This window comes from Papaver somniferum, chromosome 1 (assembly GCF_003573695.1).
Source record: "Papaver somniferum cultivar HN1 chromosome 1, ASM357369v1, whole genome shotgun sequence".
NCBI lineage: Eukaryota > Viridiplantae > Streptophyta > Magnoliopsida > Ranunculales > Papaveraceae > Papaver > Papaver somniferum.
Window position 1 is genome coordinate 90,959,932 of NC_039358.1, and position 17,759 is coordinate 90,977,690.

Below are 17,759 nucleotides of genomic sequence, written 5' to 3' on the forward strand. Positions count from 1 at the left end.
TTGAGTAGTAATCATAAAAATTGAAGTTGGAGAAAAAAGTTCGGCTAAAAATTTTGTGAACAACCTTAGTCTAACTAGCTGAACCTGATGGAAATGAAGAACAGTTCGACTATTTTAGAAAATAATAATTCCTAGCCGAACATTCTGTAAATGTATGTTCGGCTAATGCGAACAAAAATTCCTAATCGAACTTTCTATAAATGTATATTTATTTATTTTTGAAGGTTTGGATAGGAACATGATGGCCTGGATATTGCTGAACATAACTCTGTAAAACACAAAATAGAAATTTGGCTAGATGTTTTTGAGTTTTCTAAGTCGAACCTAGTCCACGCACCAATAAAGAGATGCTCTGATGCCTATACTTTTGTCTTTCTAGGCGAACCTATTCTTAACTCCATTAGAGAAGATGTTCGGCTACCAATACTTCAATTTTCCTAGCCGAACCTATAACTACTTTGCACATCTACCCTTTAAAGTTTTTGTTTTTATAATTCACTCATTCCTCAAAATTTCTTTCAAATCACTCATTTTGAATGCAAGAATCTCAAAACCTAGTTTTTGAAAAAGTTTTTCCAAAAGCTCTTCTTCTCCTTCTCCTTCTCCTGCTCTCTCAGTAATTCTACTTTCAAAAAAAGAAAACATTAGTTGATCCACTAATCTAATTTGAAACAAAAATACTTAACCATTAGCTTTAAAATACATAGATAAAGGGTGTTGCAAATTACTTTAAAATGACGTAGTCATATTTTGAGAAGAGTCCCCCTCAAAATGGAACGATGCTCAATTAATCGTTCTTTATTAATGTCTAGTGGCCATACTATACCAACTATTTTTGTGAGGCGGACTTAAAAATACGAATGCTGCAAGACATTGGAAAAGAGTAGACCGGTGTTATACACAGATGAATTTTTGATGTGGGTGTTTTTTTATGGGGGCATGGCTGAAAAATCAGATGTTGACATGTATTTTTTCTATTAATTGATTCCAATAAATTTTATTTCCAAAATATCAAATATAACTATTTAAGATAACCAAATTTTTATCCGTTATAAACCTTCCGTCCGGAAAGATTGTCTGCACAGTTCTTAACAGAGGGTACACGGGATTTTGGGCACAGAGGATCTGAACCTGTTAGAGCATTGATCGGTCAAACTCGCATGCGTTTCTATCTCAAGCATGTTTTTCAATATTAGTGATCAAAACTATAAGTCTTGATTTCTAGTCTACTATAACTAAGGTCTCGGACTAGGATAGTGTTTATGGGTGAAAACTGTTTCTGCTGGTTTTGGTAAATTTGGGTGTGTATGGATGAGAAACGAATCTAAACCCTAAACAAATGCACTGTACGGGAGTGCTTTTGATTCGAGAGATCAATCTATATAATTCTGTCCTAAACCAAGAAATGGTCGTTCCAGACTTGCTTCGGTCACAAAATGAAGGAGATGGGGCTGATCTTAGGGAGGGAAGCGAAGAAGGTGTTGAGATTGTGATGGTGTTGGTTGTTTATGACTTGTATCATAATGTTGAACTGGCTTGCACAATGGAAGCTATCAGTTCTGGGTGTTTTCTGGATACTGTGACAACACTTGGTTTTCTCTGTGTCTTTTTCGTGTTGTTTGGAAATAGGCAAAGGACCTATTTATACAAGTCATTGAGCGCAAACCCTCATCTCGTAGGAAGTGGAGGAAGTTGAGTGGTGGAGTAGTGGGGTCGTGTAGGTGATTGCACGATCACGTCTTAGCCCACTTCTTCCATCACCGCTAACCGTCCATGCCTCCTGACACGTTCTTGTAATGGCGCGTTGCACGCTGTAAACCGCCAGACCAATACCCCAGTAAGTATCCCTCAGTTTGTGACATGCTTGATGTCTCGAATGAGTGGATCATGGGACCCACAAGAAGTATCATACGGTGCAAGGTTAAATAACTGAGTTATTTAGAAATCGATATTTATGAAATATCGTGTATACTCTATGCATGTAATGCATCGAATGCAATCAATATGTATGAAGCATCGATGTTCTAAAGCTTGACCGAATAAGTCGCGGATCAAGCGTCTTAAAATAGCATCACGTCCAACCATCTTCGAGTGATTGTTTGGAGGCTGTATAGGCAAGCCTTGCTTCGGCCGATCACTCCTTATGGTAGAGTGACGGACGGTGATCACCAAGATGCCTCATTTGTCGTTTAACCTTTAATCTAGGTTGTCCGACCAAGCTGGCAAATTTGGACGGACGAGATGATCTGCGACACGCGTTTGCGACCGTTGATGGATTTTAGGGTTTTAAAGAGGTGCGCAAGCATCACTTTTTGGCTTGACCGAAATCAAGTATGGACACCTATTTTGGTGGGACCGACCGGGTATGCGTGTAGACGGCTTGCCGGTGTACAAGTCCATGCCACTTCGTCTTGTGGAGGTGCGATCTAGGCCACTCAATTTTTCTGGCAAAGATGAGTGGTCGTGATCAATTTGCGACATAAATCCATTGTCGTGAAGGATTTGTAAGTCGTGTCAACATGGCTCCTATGGGAACGCTTTTTGAGGCGTTCAGGCATGGTTGGCCAAGGTCGACCTTGCATGCGCATAGGTGGGTCCACGGTGATCTCGTTGATACTCTCAGGACCTCTTAAGTTTATATCTAGATCCTCCATCCAGGCTTGTGAAGATGGATGGTCGTGATCAAACTACGGCAGTTATGCAATGTCGCAAACCCTAATTAGGGTTTTGAAACAGTCACGCGTGCGTAACTTTGGCCACACGGTTTGGCAGGCCATGCTCCTCCTTTGGGGAGACCGACCATGTGGGGCCCACGTTGGGCTGGCGGTGAACATATGTGCACCTTCCTGACGGTCTTAGGCGTGATCTAAGCCATCCAAGTATGCTTGTGAAGTTGGATGGTTGTGATCGATTTAAAACGCTAGTGGAATTTCCGCGACCCTTTTAAGCATCACGCCAGCCTCTCTTAGAGAAAACGTTTCTTGCTCTATGGCTAGGCTGTGAGAGAGTCGGTCAGGTAGGTAAGAAGTGGGCCCGCCAATTTGCATGCCAGCACTTCACCGATCGATCGTGGGACGATCCAAGCCGTCCAACTAGGCCGACGAAGTTGGACGGTCCTGACCTCTTTTAAGACCGTCTTTGACAACCTAGCTCGTATGAGCTCTTCCGAGCCTCTCCATACCAGCTCAACTATCCTATTTCAGGCTGGCGTTCGGTGGTTGTTTTGGGGCATAGCATGTGTTCGACCGGCCAGGGTATAAACAGGCCCGCTGGTGGTTATTGCGGTGATCGCCTGCTCCTGCTAGGGTTCGTCTAGGCTAGTTAAATTATGTGGCCAACTTGCGTGTCCGTGATCGTTTCTGAGACTGACACAGACAGTCCAGATTTCCTTTAAGGGATTAAACTTGCTCGATCAGGCTAATATAAGCATGCTGATACGAGATTCTCTTTGTCACAAAATGGTATGGCATGTATGGGTATTTCGTGCATGCCTCATTATTGAAACTTGGAGATTCGTGTTACTCTGCTGAGAGTAAACACTCAGTCGTCATGTCGCGCCAATAGTGAGAGTTCTGCTGAGAACAACACAGGAAATACAAGGAAACTCATGCATTAATTGATAATGCTATAAATTCACAAAATATTTGGGATGGTTGTTACATGCACCATTCTGGGTGAATTTTGTATATTTATTGTGTTGCTTCGAATAAAGCGAAGAGGTACTCATCACTTATCAAACGGCTTTACCCTTTGCAGGGTGTCAGCGCATTAGATTTGGTTTTACAATTTTAGCCCTGAACTAAAATCCACCATCAACATTAAGTCTCCTGCCTAGCACGTAATAGTTGCACTATTGCGGGGTAGGAATTAGATGGTGACAAAAGAAGATAAAACTTATGAGACAAAGTTAGATGTTACCAGGAGAGACGGGTCGTCCCGTCCTTGGAGCATGTCACGTTCAAGAGGCGTCCAGGCGAACGTTCCCCTAGCATGATGACGGTTGGCCCCAGGTAGATTAGGCATATGGTTGGTTGGATTCTCAAACTATTCATGAAAATGTCGTAATCCTCGACTCTGATGAGGACGATCCCTATCATGAGTAATATCCTTAAAAGGTTGCTGAAGAAATTTCTGAAAAAGATGTTGAAGCAGCTCCCAAAGAGAACGTTGAAGTAGCTTCCGGAAAGCGTGTTGAAGCAGCTTCTGAAGCGAACGTCGAGGCGGTTCCTGAAGAGAGCGTTGGAGCAAGCGATCGTCGAGGCGACTCCTGGAGAGAGCGTTTGAAGCATCTTCTGAAGCGAACATCGAGGCGACTCCTGGAGAGAGCGTTTGAAGTAGCTGCTGAAGAGAACATCGAGGCGGCTCCTGGAGAGAGCGTTTGAAGCAGCTACTGAAGCGAACATCGAGGAGGCTCCTGTAGAGTGTTGAAGCAAGCCTCTTCAGGAGAGAGCGTTGAAGCGGATTCTCCTATAGCAAGTGTTGAAGAGGCTTGTTCAGGAGAGAGCGTTGAACCAAGCTTCTTCAGGAGAGAGCGTTGAAGCGGCTTCTCCTAGAGCGAGTGTTGAAGAGGCTTATTCTGGAGCGTTGAAGCAAGCTTCTTCAGGAGAGAGCGTTGAAGCAAGCTTCTTCAGGAGAGAGTGTTGAAGCGGCTTCTCCTGGAGCGAGTGTTGAAGAGGCTTCTTCTGGAGCGTTGAAGCAGCTTCTGCTGGAGAGAGCGTTGAAGTGGCTTCTGCTTCAGTTTGACCTCCCCTTGCGAATTACATGCTTCTTGATTGACCACCTCTCTTTTGTTGAAGAAGTCCTTGACTCTGTCCGTAGTTGTTATGGTGAAGCTCGGGATTGGCAGTCTTCATATAGTGGTAGAGCTTGTCTCGTCATTAGAGGGAGAAGCTAATGATGGAACCGATAGCTTCCTCGATGCTGCCTCATGGAATGGAAAATAGGGACACAGTCCCCTGCCCACGAGTATCCACTGATCCTTCGACTTATAGATGTTGTCACACTAGGTTCATGAAGCCGTCTTTACGTCTGCGTTGCGTTTCATAGACGTCCAGGAATATCACTGGCCTTTGACAATACGTCTGCTCTCTTGAGTATATCCTCGTCTTTGGACATCTTGGAATGATAGCATGCTTGCGTCTTTATAAATTCACCATCTTTGAGATGGGAAGTGTTAAGTAGTCCCCAGTCATACTCCTTTGCCATTATCATATTTGGATCGTGTCTTTGAGGAGTAGGGAATTTCTTTCATGCGAATGACTTAACTAATAGGTTCTGCAAATATGATGAAGCTCTTTTCATAGAGAATCTGTATGTACCTTTTAAGTCCCAGGTGCAATCTCTTTTGGTAATGCAACTACTTCTTCTACGGGAGACGAAATTATAAAAGCATCTCTCATTGATGTAGTTATCGTCGATCCAGATATGGAATATCTTGGACGTTGTTTCATCATTGTAGCAGTCGTGCATATGGTACTGGAGTTGAAGTTGGAGTTGGCGATTTTGGACGCGCAGGATGTTGTATCTCTGTGGTTTTCCTCTTGCCGCTTTAGCGAAACTGCTTACAGGAGGTTGAAGCTTTCATTTCCTGTTGGTGAGATGTATGCATCCACGAACATCATGAGGATCTTCATTACAGGCAGGCTTGTTCTTTCTAGCAGGGCAGATGATATCGCAACTTGAGTGTTTAGCAGCTTCACGGAGTTCAGAGGATGTCTGAAAGCGCAGGTTGTTCAATAAAGCACGATTGACAGGTACCATCCTATTGATGCACAATTACACCACTTGTTGTTCAGTCATATTTGGATCATGACCCTTCAGTGCCTGAATTCGGGACCTCTTGACATAATCATTTGGATGTTCGTCGTTTCGTTGAAGCATTCCTCTTAAGTCTGACAATGTGATTCACCCAAGCTGCGGGTTCTTTCTCGACATGATGATGCGGACATCGCTATCTTCTTGAGGCTGCTCCCTTTAGGTGTCGGCTCCAGTAGATCTGAAAATGTCTCGGGCTCGTTCTCTTCCGGGCTGACATAATAGGCGAATTCTTTATGATGATTTGGAGATGAAAATATTCGTTGAATCTTCTGAAACGCTTCCTGTTGTAGTGTGGTCCATACGAAGCTTGCTCCTTTATTCAGCAACGGGGTGAATGAAGCAACGAGATGGCCTAAACCAGGTATAAAACGTCGAATGTAGTTCACCTTGCCCATGAAGCTTTGTATATCCTCCACCGTTGGTGAAGGCGGCATCGTGAGGATATCTTGTGTCTTGGATGGGTCCACCTTGATCCCCTCAGCAACTTGCTTATGCATCATGTCGTGGAAGATTGTCGTCATAGCACGTTGATACGTTGCACCGGAATTCTTCAAACCAAATGGTATTATAGTATAATAAAAATTTCCAAGAGGAGTTCGAAAAGCTATCTTACTTGCGTCATGCTCATACATCCCTATCTGATTGTAGCCACTATATTCATCCATAAAGGAGAACATGCCGTGTCCGCTGGTAGCATCTACTAACATGTCGATGTTAGGTAGAGGAAAATCGTCTTTGGGGAAGCATCTGTTCAAGTCTCTGAAATTCACACAGCACCTGATCTGTCCGTTTTTCTTTTTCACCGGAACCACATTAGCCAACAGGTCGGATGATGAATGGTTTTAATGAAGCCAGCAACTAGCAACTTCTGAATCTCAGTCTTGATTGGCTCTTCTACCTCGTTCCTGAATTGCCTCGAAGATTGCTTGATCGTCTTGGATCCAGGTATGACATGCAGATGATGGGTGACCAAGTTTTCATCTAAACCGGGCATTTCTTCATACGTCCAAGCGAATATGTCTTGGTATTCTTTGATCAGTTCCACGAGTTCGTGTACACAAGGTTGAGCTGATGGAGATAGGACTAGGAGATTCTTCATTCCCGATATTAACGATTTCGAGCTCATCAATCGTAGAGTTGGTGCCGTCTTGCAGCTGTCGTGGAGCATCCAACACCTCTTCCTATAGTTCGTCGTTGTTGTAGCATTCCATTGGGAGGAGAGACCGGGTAACAGTCTCCCCTGCTAATTGCTAACAGCGGCGTCGGTACACAGTTGTCACAGTATCAGTTCTGGGTGTTTTCTAGATACTGTGACAACACTTGGTTTTCTCTGTGTCTTTTTCGTGTTATTTGGAAATAGGCAAATGACCTATTTATACAAGTCATTGAGCGCAAACCCTCATCTCGTAGGAAGTGCAGGAAGTTGAGTGATGGAGTATTGGGGTCGTGCAGGTGATTGCACGATCACGTCTTAGTCCACTTCTTCCATCACCGCTAACCGTCCATGCCTCCTGACACGTTCTTGTAATGGCGCGTTGCACGCTGCACGCTGTAAACCGCCGGACCAATACCCCAGTAAGTATTCTCTAGTTTATGACATGCTTGATGTCTCGAATGAGTGGATCGTGGGACCCACAGGAAGTAGCATACGATGCTAGGTTAAATAACTGAGTTATTTAGGAAATCGATATTTATGAAATATCGTGTATATTCTATGCATGTAATGCATCGAATGCAATCAATATGTATGAAGCATCGATGTTTTAAAGCTTGACCGAATAAGTCGCGGATCAAGCGTCTTAAAATAGCATCATGTCCAACCATATTCGAGTGATTGTTTGGAGGTTGCATAGGCAAGACTTGCTTCGGCCGATCACTCCTTATGGTAGAGTGATGGACGGTGATCACCAAGATGCCTCACAGGCCATTTAACCTTTAATCTAGGTTGTCCGACCAAGCTGGCAAAGTTAGACGGACGAGATGATCTGCGACACGCGTTTGCGACCGTTGATGGATTTTAAGGTTTTAAAGAGGTGCGCAAGCATCACTTTTTGGCTTGACCGAAATCAAGCATGGACACCTCTTTTGGTGGGACCGACCGGGTATGCGTGTAGACGGCTTGCCGGTGTACAAGTCCATGCCACTTAGTCTTGTGGAGGTGCGATCTAGGCCACTCAATTTTTCTGGCAAAGATGAGTGGTCGTGATCGATTTGCAACATAAATTCATTGTCGGGAAGGATTTGGAAGCCGTGTCGACATGGCTCCTATGGGCGCGCGTTTTGAGGCGTTCATTCATGGTTGTCCTAGGCCGATATTGCATGCGCATAGGTGGGCCCACGGTGATCTCGTTGATACTCTTGGGACCTCTTAAGTCTATAACTACATCCTCCATCCAGGTTTGTGAAGATGGATGGTCGTGATCAAACTACGGCAGTTATGCAATACCGCAAACCCTAATTAGGGTTTTGGAACAGTCACGCGTGCGTAACTTTGGCTAAACTGTTTGGCAGGCCATGCTCCTCCTTTGGGGAGACCGACCATGTGGGGCCAACATTGGGCTGGCGGTGAACATATGTGCACCTCCCTGACGGTCCTAGGCGCGATCTAAGCCATCCAAGTATGCTTGCGAAGTTGGATGGTTGTGATCGATTTAAGACGCTAGTGGAATTTCCGCGACGCTTTAAGCATCACGCCAGCCTCTCTTCGAGCAAACGTTTCTTGCTCTATGGCTAGGCTGTGAGAGAGTCGGTCAGGTAGGTAAGAAGTGGGCCCGCCAATTTGCATGCCATCACTTCACCGATCGATCGTGGGATGATCCAAGCCGTCCAACTAGGCCGGCGAAGTTGGACGGTCCCGACCTCTTTTAAGACCGTCTTTGACAGCCTTGCTCGTACGAGCTCTTCCGAGCCTCTCCATACCATCTCAACCATCCTATTTCAAGCTGGCGATCGGTGGTTGTTTTGGGGCATAACATGTGTTCGACCGGCCAGGGTATAAATAGGCCCGCTGGTGGTCATTGCGGTGATCGCCTACTCTTGCTAGGGTTCATCTAGGCTAGTTAAATTATGTTGCCAACTTGCGTGGACGTGATTGTTTCTGAGACTGACACGGACAATCCAGATTTCCTTTAAGGGATTAAACTTGCTCGATCAGGCTAATATAAGCATGTTGATCCGAGATTCTCTTTGTCAGAGAATAGTATGGCCTGTATGGGTATTTCGTGCATGCCGCATTATTGACACTTGGAGATTCGTGTTACTCTGCTGAGAGTAAACACTCAGTCGTCATGCCCTGCCAATAATGATATTTCTGCTGAGAACAACACAGGAAATAAAAAGCAACTCATGCATTAATTGATAATGCTATAAATTCACAGAATATTTGAGATGGTTGCTACATGCACCATTCTGGGTGAATTTAGTATATTTATTGTATTGCTTCGAATAAAGCGAAGAGGTACTCATCACTTATCAAACGGCTTTACCCTTTGCAGGATGTCAGCGCATTAGATTTGGTTTTACAATTTTAGCCCTGAACTAAAATCCACCATCAACAGATAGAAAGTGTAATTGAGCTCAAGAACTCCATGGAAATCATCATACAAGACGAAGGACTACTCAAGGAACCGGTGGATCTTCATCTACTAAAAGGTATGTGGAAACTTGAACTTATCTATCACTCAAAAGTCTATTTATCTCCTATCTTGAGACAAAATTCGTTTTGCTATATAGACTTAGATTATACACATTTCCTATTTCGAGCCGAGTTTATCTTGCCTATCTATTTCTCGAAATATGTGTTGGTAAGCTTTTTCTTTAACCAAGTTCATCTTTACCTAGTGACAAAGGTCATGACAAGTTTCAATCACTTTGGAAATTGCTTACTTTGACGAAAGATAGTTTGTGAATAACAACTATAGAATATCAACGTCCTCTAAGAATGTTCCAATAGTTGAAATGAGAGTTTAGATTATATAACCATTGGAGGATATAAGCATTGTTGTGGAAAAACATATATGTATAAGTCCTTATTCCTTGAACCGAAGTTTGCGAACTTTGTTGATCAAAAGAACCGGCATGGTGGCGTGAGCCAAGTCCGCGAAATCAGTCTACGAACTCAGTCTGCAAACTGGCGGAAGTTCTTGTCCCGAGAATTTCTGCTGGAGTTTGTGAACTCCGTCCGGGAACTTAAGTCTGCGAACCCAGTCCGCGAACTTGAGTAGGTTATATCTAAAAACAATGTTTGTGAACTTATTCTTATATAAACTAAGGAATGCAAATTGCAAATCGTGGCTAGATAGTTCATGAACCGATTCAAGTGAATCAAATCGTTTTTGCTTCGATTATGTCTTGTGTAGTTACATAAGATTTCCTTGCAATTGAACAACTCTCTAACTAGTTCATTTGAGTCACTTGAACTAGTTATGGTGAAGAAAAGTGATATGAAAGTGATCATATGGCTAACCATTTGGTTGACTATTGTTGAACCAACAAATATACAAGTTTGGGAACGGTTACACAAGCCTAGAAACGTGCATTTCATTTGTGTGTAACAAGCTATTTTTCGATATAACGGTTGAAAGATATTAGCTTGAATCTACATCAGGTTTTCATATAAACGGTGAATATTGAATGCTTTGATACCAAGCTAACATTGATTGCAAGCCCTGATTTGAAAGACTATATAAGGGAGAACTCTAGCAACTGGGAAACCTAATCCCCACACCTTGTGTGTGATACTAGTTGTGCTAAGCTAGAGTCGATTCTCCTTTAACCTTTGGTTTCTTCTTCTAAACCAGGTTCACGACTTAAAGACTTCATTGGGATTGTGAAGCTAGACCGATACTACTTTCTCGTAGTTGTGTGATCTGATCTTGTTGTTTCTATCGTACGAGTAAAATTGTAATAATTGGCTTGAGATTGATATCTATGATAGGCAAGATATAAAAGAAATCACAAAAACTTTGTCTCATCGTTTGTGATTCCACAATATCTTTTTCGCTGCGTCGATTAGGATTATTGTAAGGTGACTGATAATACTAGGCTGTTCTTCGGGAATATAAGTCTGGTTTATCAATTGGTTACTGTTCACCTTGATTTATCAAAAGACGGAACAAAACTCGTAGGTATATTCGTGGGAGACGGATTTATCTATTACCCTAGACTTTTTTGTGTGATACAGATTTGTTTATTAAAGTCTTCGACTTTGGGTCGTAGCAACTCTTAGTTGAGGGTGAGATCAGCTAAGGAAATCAAGTACGTAGTATCCTACTTGGATCAGAGACGCAGAAGCATAACTGTACCTTGGATCAGTGTGAGATTGATTGGGGTTCAACTACAGTCCAGACCGAAGTTAATTTGTAGTAGGCTAGTGTCTATAGCGTCTTAATACAGTGTGTGTTCAATCTGGACTAGGTCCCGGGGTTTTTCTGCATTTGCGGTTTCCTCGTTAACAAAATTCTGGTGTCTGTTTTATTTCTTTTCCGCATTATATTTTGTTATATCATTGAAATATCACAGGTTGTGTGTTGTTCAATCAATTAGAATATCCGACCTTTTGGTTGTTGATTTAAATTGATTGACACTTGGATATTGGTCTTTGGTACCATCCAAGTTATCTCTCTAGTATTTGATAAAGAATCGCAGATTTCTATTTGCTTGAGTATATATCAAATCGAGAGATTGAGATATAAACTCTTTGATATACTTTTTGTCTAGATTTAGTCTGACTGTGTAGTTGATTCTCTAGAAAGTTAATTGGAGTTTGTCCATACATATTGCTAAGTAAAATATTGGGTGTGGTTGTTATACCCCCACTTTTCAATTGGTATCAAAGCAGGCAAACACGTTTAAGACCTTACAAGTCTGTGTTTGTAGCGATCTGATTCTATGGACAAGTGTACTATCTCTGGTAAACGCGTCACCAGAAATAAAAGTTTTGTCTCGTCTAATTCTATTAAAGAGAAAGATTCTTCAATCTCGAATATAGACGAACCATGTGTTCCAACAAGACAGACAGGCTCCGACATGAGTATTTCCGATTACCCTTCAAAAGAGTCTATCTCTCTAAATGAACGGGAAACAGCTGAAGAGAGTGTCTTGATTCTAAATCTTGCTAGAATCCAGGATGATAGATTAATCGGTTAAAAAACCATGTCGATGTTCTGGTTGGTGTAATAAGAGACTGCGAATTCAAAGAAAATACTGAAGATCATTCTTCACGTATGACTCTTGAGGCCAACCTCAAAAAGGATGCTTTGGAAATTGAACATCGCTTGAGTAAACTCTCTATTCAAGGATGCTCTAAGTAGTCTAATATACCAAGCACTTCTGCTACGCCTGAAAACCTTCCAGCTCCAGAAGTAAAATTGGAATATCTTCCTTTTAAAAAGAATGTGTCTGAATTTCCCGTTAATCAAGGATGTTCCATATCACATGGAAGGAAGAAATTTCCTAACGAGGTTGTTAAGACTATCATGTCTAATCACTCTTGTGATCAGAAAGTATGCCTCTTTCGCATTGCAAAAGGATTTGCTAAACAAAAGAGAAACTCTAGGTTGAATAAAACCTCCTTGGTTCAACTTCAACACACCTTAGACTTAATTCTCAAAGGTGTAACTGACATTCGTATGTCTAAACCAGTTGGTTTTCGTACTTACCCTGTGTATGTTATCAGGAAGGTCAGTTCAATGAGTTCCTCAAATGCTCTAAAGCAGAATAGGAGTCTTAACAAGAATCGTCCAAGGAAAGATCATGTCATTTCCTCTGGAAATAACATTTCCCTTAATGTGAACGAAATTCAAGAAAAAAGAAGAAAAATTGATGATATGAGAAATAACCTGATGGAGATAATTGAAGGATATAAAGGAATTGTCGACAGGTTGTCATCCTCCTCAAGTCAAAAATATTCTGTTAAGAACTCTAACTATGTCTCGTATTTTGATGACAATAAGTTTTCTGATAATTTCTCACATAGAAAGGGATCTCTTTCTAGATACAGAAGGAAAAAGAGACTCGATTATAAACACAGTTCTTTTAATGAGCTCAGAGCTCATACTTGTACTAATCAATTACAATGGTTAAGAACTTTCTCATAAAAATCCTGTTGAGCAAGATGTGTAAGAATAAGGTATACTATGGAAATTTGATGTTCTGCTTAGTTGAGTTATCCTCTTATCGTTTATAGCTAAACTATTGTTTGCAGACAATATTGCCTAAAAAGTATTTGTGTTGTCTAGTATCGTTTCTCTCTTTATGCAATTATTTTGCAACTTTGTGGATTGCTACACTTGTGCTCTAAAATTACTCCTATGGTAATGAATTTATTGAGCCATTAATGAATTCTCATGTAGCAAAATTTCTTTTGTTGTTTTATTCCTTATGGGCCATGTTGTATTCGTATGTATACACGGGTTACCATCACGAGTCAACGGTTTGCAAACCCTAAAGGTCTTATTTCCTTAGAAACCATATAAATACCAAACCTCTGAGTCATGTTTGCGTACTCTAGGTTATTTGGGTTTATCAAGAATGTCGTACTCTTCACAATCGTGTGGTTTTGCTAAAGGCTTTCTTGATAAAGGTATTGGTTTTGAATCCGAAGGTAGGAAGAAAAGAACCTTGTAGATGAAAATCATCCCAATGCCTCGTGTTACTATGCATATACTCATGAGAACGTTGAGAAGGATGATATGATTTCTGCTGAAGTGGTTCATGATTTTCATAAGTATTTTGAGGAAGCAAAACTGCAGCTCGTTGATACTCTGAAAAGTCTTGATATGTTGAAAAAGGTTTCGACTGACCTTGGTCTCATAAAATCGCACATCAATGATCTTCATAAAGAGAATATCTTCTTCGAAGATGCATTCGATGCTGCTAATCACAAGCTCAAAGACGCTAAGACTCGCGAGGATCCTAAACCGTCTATTTGACCTTAGTTCGTGTTCGGCCATGGCAATGGAGTCTTCTTTTGTTCCCTAGCTTGTTTATTTTCTTGGTTTTTTTCCTAGTAAATCTTCTTCTTTTTTCTTGTTTTTATTAGAAGAATAACTAGAGTTTGGAATAGCCATTATTGTGATTACACATAGTTATGTCCAATGTTTTGTTTAAACTCTAAATTTGTTTGGAAGATGATTTTTGCAGTATTAATCTTTATGGTTTTATATATTGCAATATTGTTATGGGATATGTGTGTTTACGTCCGTGAACTTAGACTGTCCCTATCTTGTCAAAAGTAAAGTCTTTCGTATGTCGATATGCATGTATTGATAAAAGAATGAATAGACTTTTGACAAATACAAAAGTTAAGCCTATTATGTCAATTATTGATGGAAGATAGGTTAAAATCTTTTGTTTGCAAGGATTATGTCTATTGAATGTCGTTATGTGAATAATGATGGAAAATAAAATGAATCCTTGTGTATTTCGAAGTATTGATCTTCCATGATCCATATTTTATGTATTACTGTGATGCTCCGTAAAGTGTCTTATGTTGAGCATTGAATGACCAAGTTTATTATTTTGATGATTATCTATGTTGTTTTTCCGTGAGGTACTTTATGTCGAGCATATTCAACTAAATTAATCATCTTGTTTGGTTATTTAGTTTTTGCTCCGTAAGTTTTCTTATGTTGAGCATGACTAATTAAATTGATTACTTTTGTGATTAGTTTGGTTGTGTATTTTGATTAGATTAAGTATGGGTTCTCTTGTGATTAATCTAATTGTATGTTTTTAAGTCTCCATAAGTTCACTTATGTTGAGCATTTGTCGATTAAATTAATCATGGTTTTTTTTGTGGTTAGTTTAATTGAATATTTTTGGATTCAAATTCATACTTGTATGTGATTTGTTATGTCCAAATAAATCTTTCTTTTATTTCGAAATGATTTGTTATGTCCAAAGAAATCCTTCTTTTCTTTCGAAATTAAGGTCGCTCTTGTTGTGCTTTCGGGAATGACATTTTATAGGGGAGAGTTCTTAATTGAACTTGTGCTTAATTGCAAAATCTTTGTGGGGAGTGCGGCTGTGGAATATTATAGGGGTTATCTTGTATCCTTACAAACTCCTTGATGAATGCATTTAGCTTCGGCTTTATGATTGCATCTAAATAAGATGATATATTTTTGATTTCTTTTGGTCAAGAAATGTCTCTTTCGGAAATTTCATTAGGATCCCGTTCTTGTACCTTTGCCAATTTTATTGACAAAAAGGGGGAGAATTAATATGTAGTTCACACTACAAATACATATGGTTTTCAGATCATTATGTAAGGGGGAGTGGTTTCCATGTGAGATGGAGTATTGACTAAGGGGGAGTGATACATATCACCACAGTATTGTTGTTGAAGTTGTGATACAATTGAACTTTGACGCTGTGTAATGATACTATGACATTGTATAACAATGATTCAGAACTCTTGTTTTCTCGTTGATATAGCTATGGATTTTCAACAACGATGATGCTGAACTTACAACCTTTGGGATCGTTGGAGTACTTGGAAGTGACGAAGATTTCAAGTAATGTTGAAGATTAGGCGTATGGAATAGGAGCTACAAAAGTTAATTCATTTATTTTTTGTATTCCATATGTATTGATAGTTTTGTCACTAAAATTGACAAAGGGGGAGATTGTTAGAGCATTGCTCGGTCTAACTCGCATGCGTTGCTATCTCAAGCATGTTTGTCAATATTAGTGATCAAAACTATAAGTCTTGATTTCTAGTCTACTATAGCTAAGGTCTCGGACTAGGATAGAAAGTGTAGTTGAGCTTAAGAACTCCATGGCAATCATCATACAAGACGAAGGACTACTCAAGGAAACGGTGGATCTTCATCGACTAAAAGGTATGTGGAGACTTGAACTTCTCTATCACTCAAAAGTATATTTATCTCCTATCTTGAGACAAAAGTCGTTTTGCTATATAGACTTAGATTATACACATTTGTTATTTCGAGTCGAGTTTCTCTCGCCTATCTATTTTTCGAAATATGTGTTGGCAAGCTTTTGCTTTAACCAAGTTCATCTTTACCTAGTGACGAAAGTCATGAAAAGTTTCAATCACTTTGGAAATTGCTTCCTTTGACGAAAAATTGTTTGTGAGTAACAACTATAGAATATCAACGTCCTCTAAGAATGTTCCAATGATTGAAATGAGAGTTTACATTATATAACCATTGGAGGATATAAGCATTGTTGTAGAAACATATATATGTATATGTCCTTATTCCTTGAACCGAAGTTTGCAAACTTTGTTGATCAAGATAACCGACATGGTGGCGTGAGCCAAGTCCGCGAACTGGCGGAAGTTCTTGTCCCGAGAATTTCTGCTGGAGTTTGTGAACTCCGTCCGGGAACTTAAGTCCGCGAACTTGAGTAGGTTATATCTAAAAACGATGTTTGTGAACTTATTCTTATATAAACTAAGGAATGCAAATTGCAAACCGTGGCTATATAGTTCATGAACCGATTCAAGTGAATCAAATCGTTTTTGCTTCGATTGTGTCTTGTGTAGTTACATAAGATTTCCTTGAAATTGAACAACTCTCTAACTATTTCATTTGAGTCACTTTAACTAGTTATGGTGAAGAATAATATGGTTGATATCAAAGTGATCATATGGCTAACCATTTGGTTGACTATTGTTGAACCAACAAATGTACAAGTTTGGGTACGGTTACACAATCTTAGAAACGTGCATTTCATTTGTGTGTAACAAGCTATTTTTCGATCTAACGGTTGAAAGATATTAGCTTGAATCTAAATCAGGTTTCATCTAACGGTGAATATTGAATGCTTTGTTACCAAGCTAACATTGATTGCAAACCCTGATTTGAAAGACTATATAAGGGAGAACTCTAGCAACTGGAAAACCTAATCCCCACACCTTGTTTGTGATACTAGTTGTGCTAAGCTAGAGTCGATTCTCCTTTAACCTTTGGTTTCTTCTTCTAAACCAGGTTAACGACTTAAAGACTTCATTGGGATTGTGAAGCCAGGACGATACTACTTTCTCGTAGTTGTGTGATCTGATCTTGCTGTTTTTATCGTACGAGTACAATTGTAATAATTGGCTTGAGATTGATATCTCCGATAGGCAAGATATAAAAGAAATCACAAACACTTCGTCTCATCGTTTGTGATTCCACAATATCTTTTTTCTCTGCGTCGATTAGGATTATTGTGAGGTGATTGATAATACTAGGTTGTTCTTCGGGAATATAAGTCTGGTTTATCAATTGGTTCCTGTTCACCTTGATTTATCAAAATACGGAACAAAACTCGTAGGTGTATTCGTGGGAGACGGATTTATCTATTACCGTAGACTTTTCTGTGTGATACAGATTTGTTTATTAAAGTCTTCGACTTTGGGTCGTAGCAACTCTTAGTTGAGGGTGAGATCAGCTAAGGAAATCAAGTATGTAGTATCCTGCTGGGATCAGAGATGTAGGAGCATAACTGTACCTTGGATCAGTGTGAGATTGACTGGGGTTCAACTACAGTCCATACCGAAGTTAATTTGGAGTAGGCTAGTGTTTGTAGCGGCTTAATACAGTGTGTGTTCAATCTGGACTAGGTCCCGGAGTTTTTCTGCATTTGCGGTTTCCTCGTTAACAAAATTCTGGTGTCTGTGTTATTTCTTTTCCGCATTATATTTTGTTATATAATTGAAATATCACAGGTTGTGCGTTGTTCAATCAATTCGAATATCTGACCTTTTGGTTGTTGATTTAAATTGATTGATACTTGGATATTGGTCTTTATCTCTCTAGTATTTGATAAAGACTCGCAGATTTCTATTTGCTGGAGTATATATCAAATCGAGAGATTGAGATATAAACTCTTTGATATACTTTTTGTCTAGATTGAATCTGACTGTCTAGTTGATTCTCTAGAAAGTATATCGGAATTTGTTCATACAGATTGCTAAGCGAAATATTGGG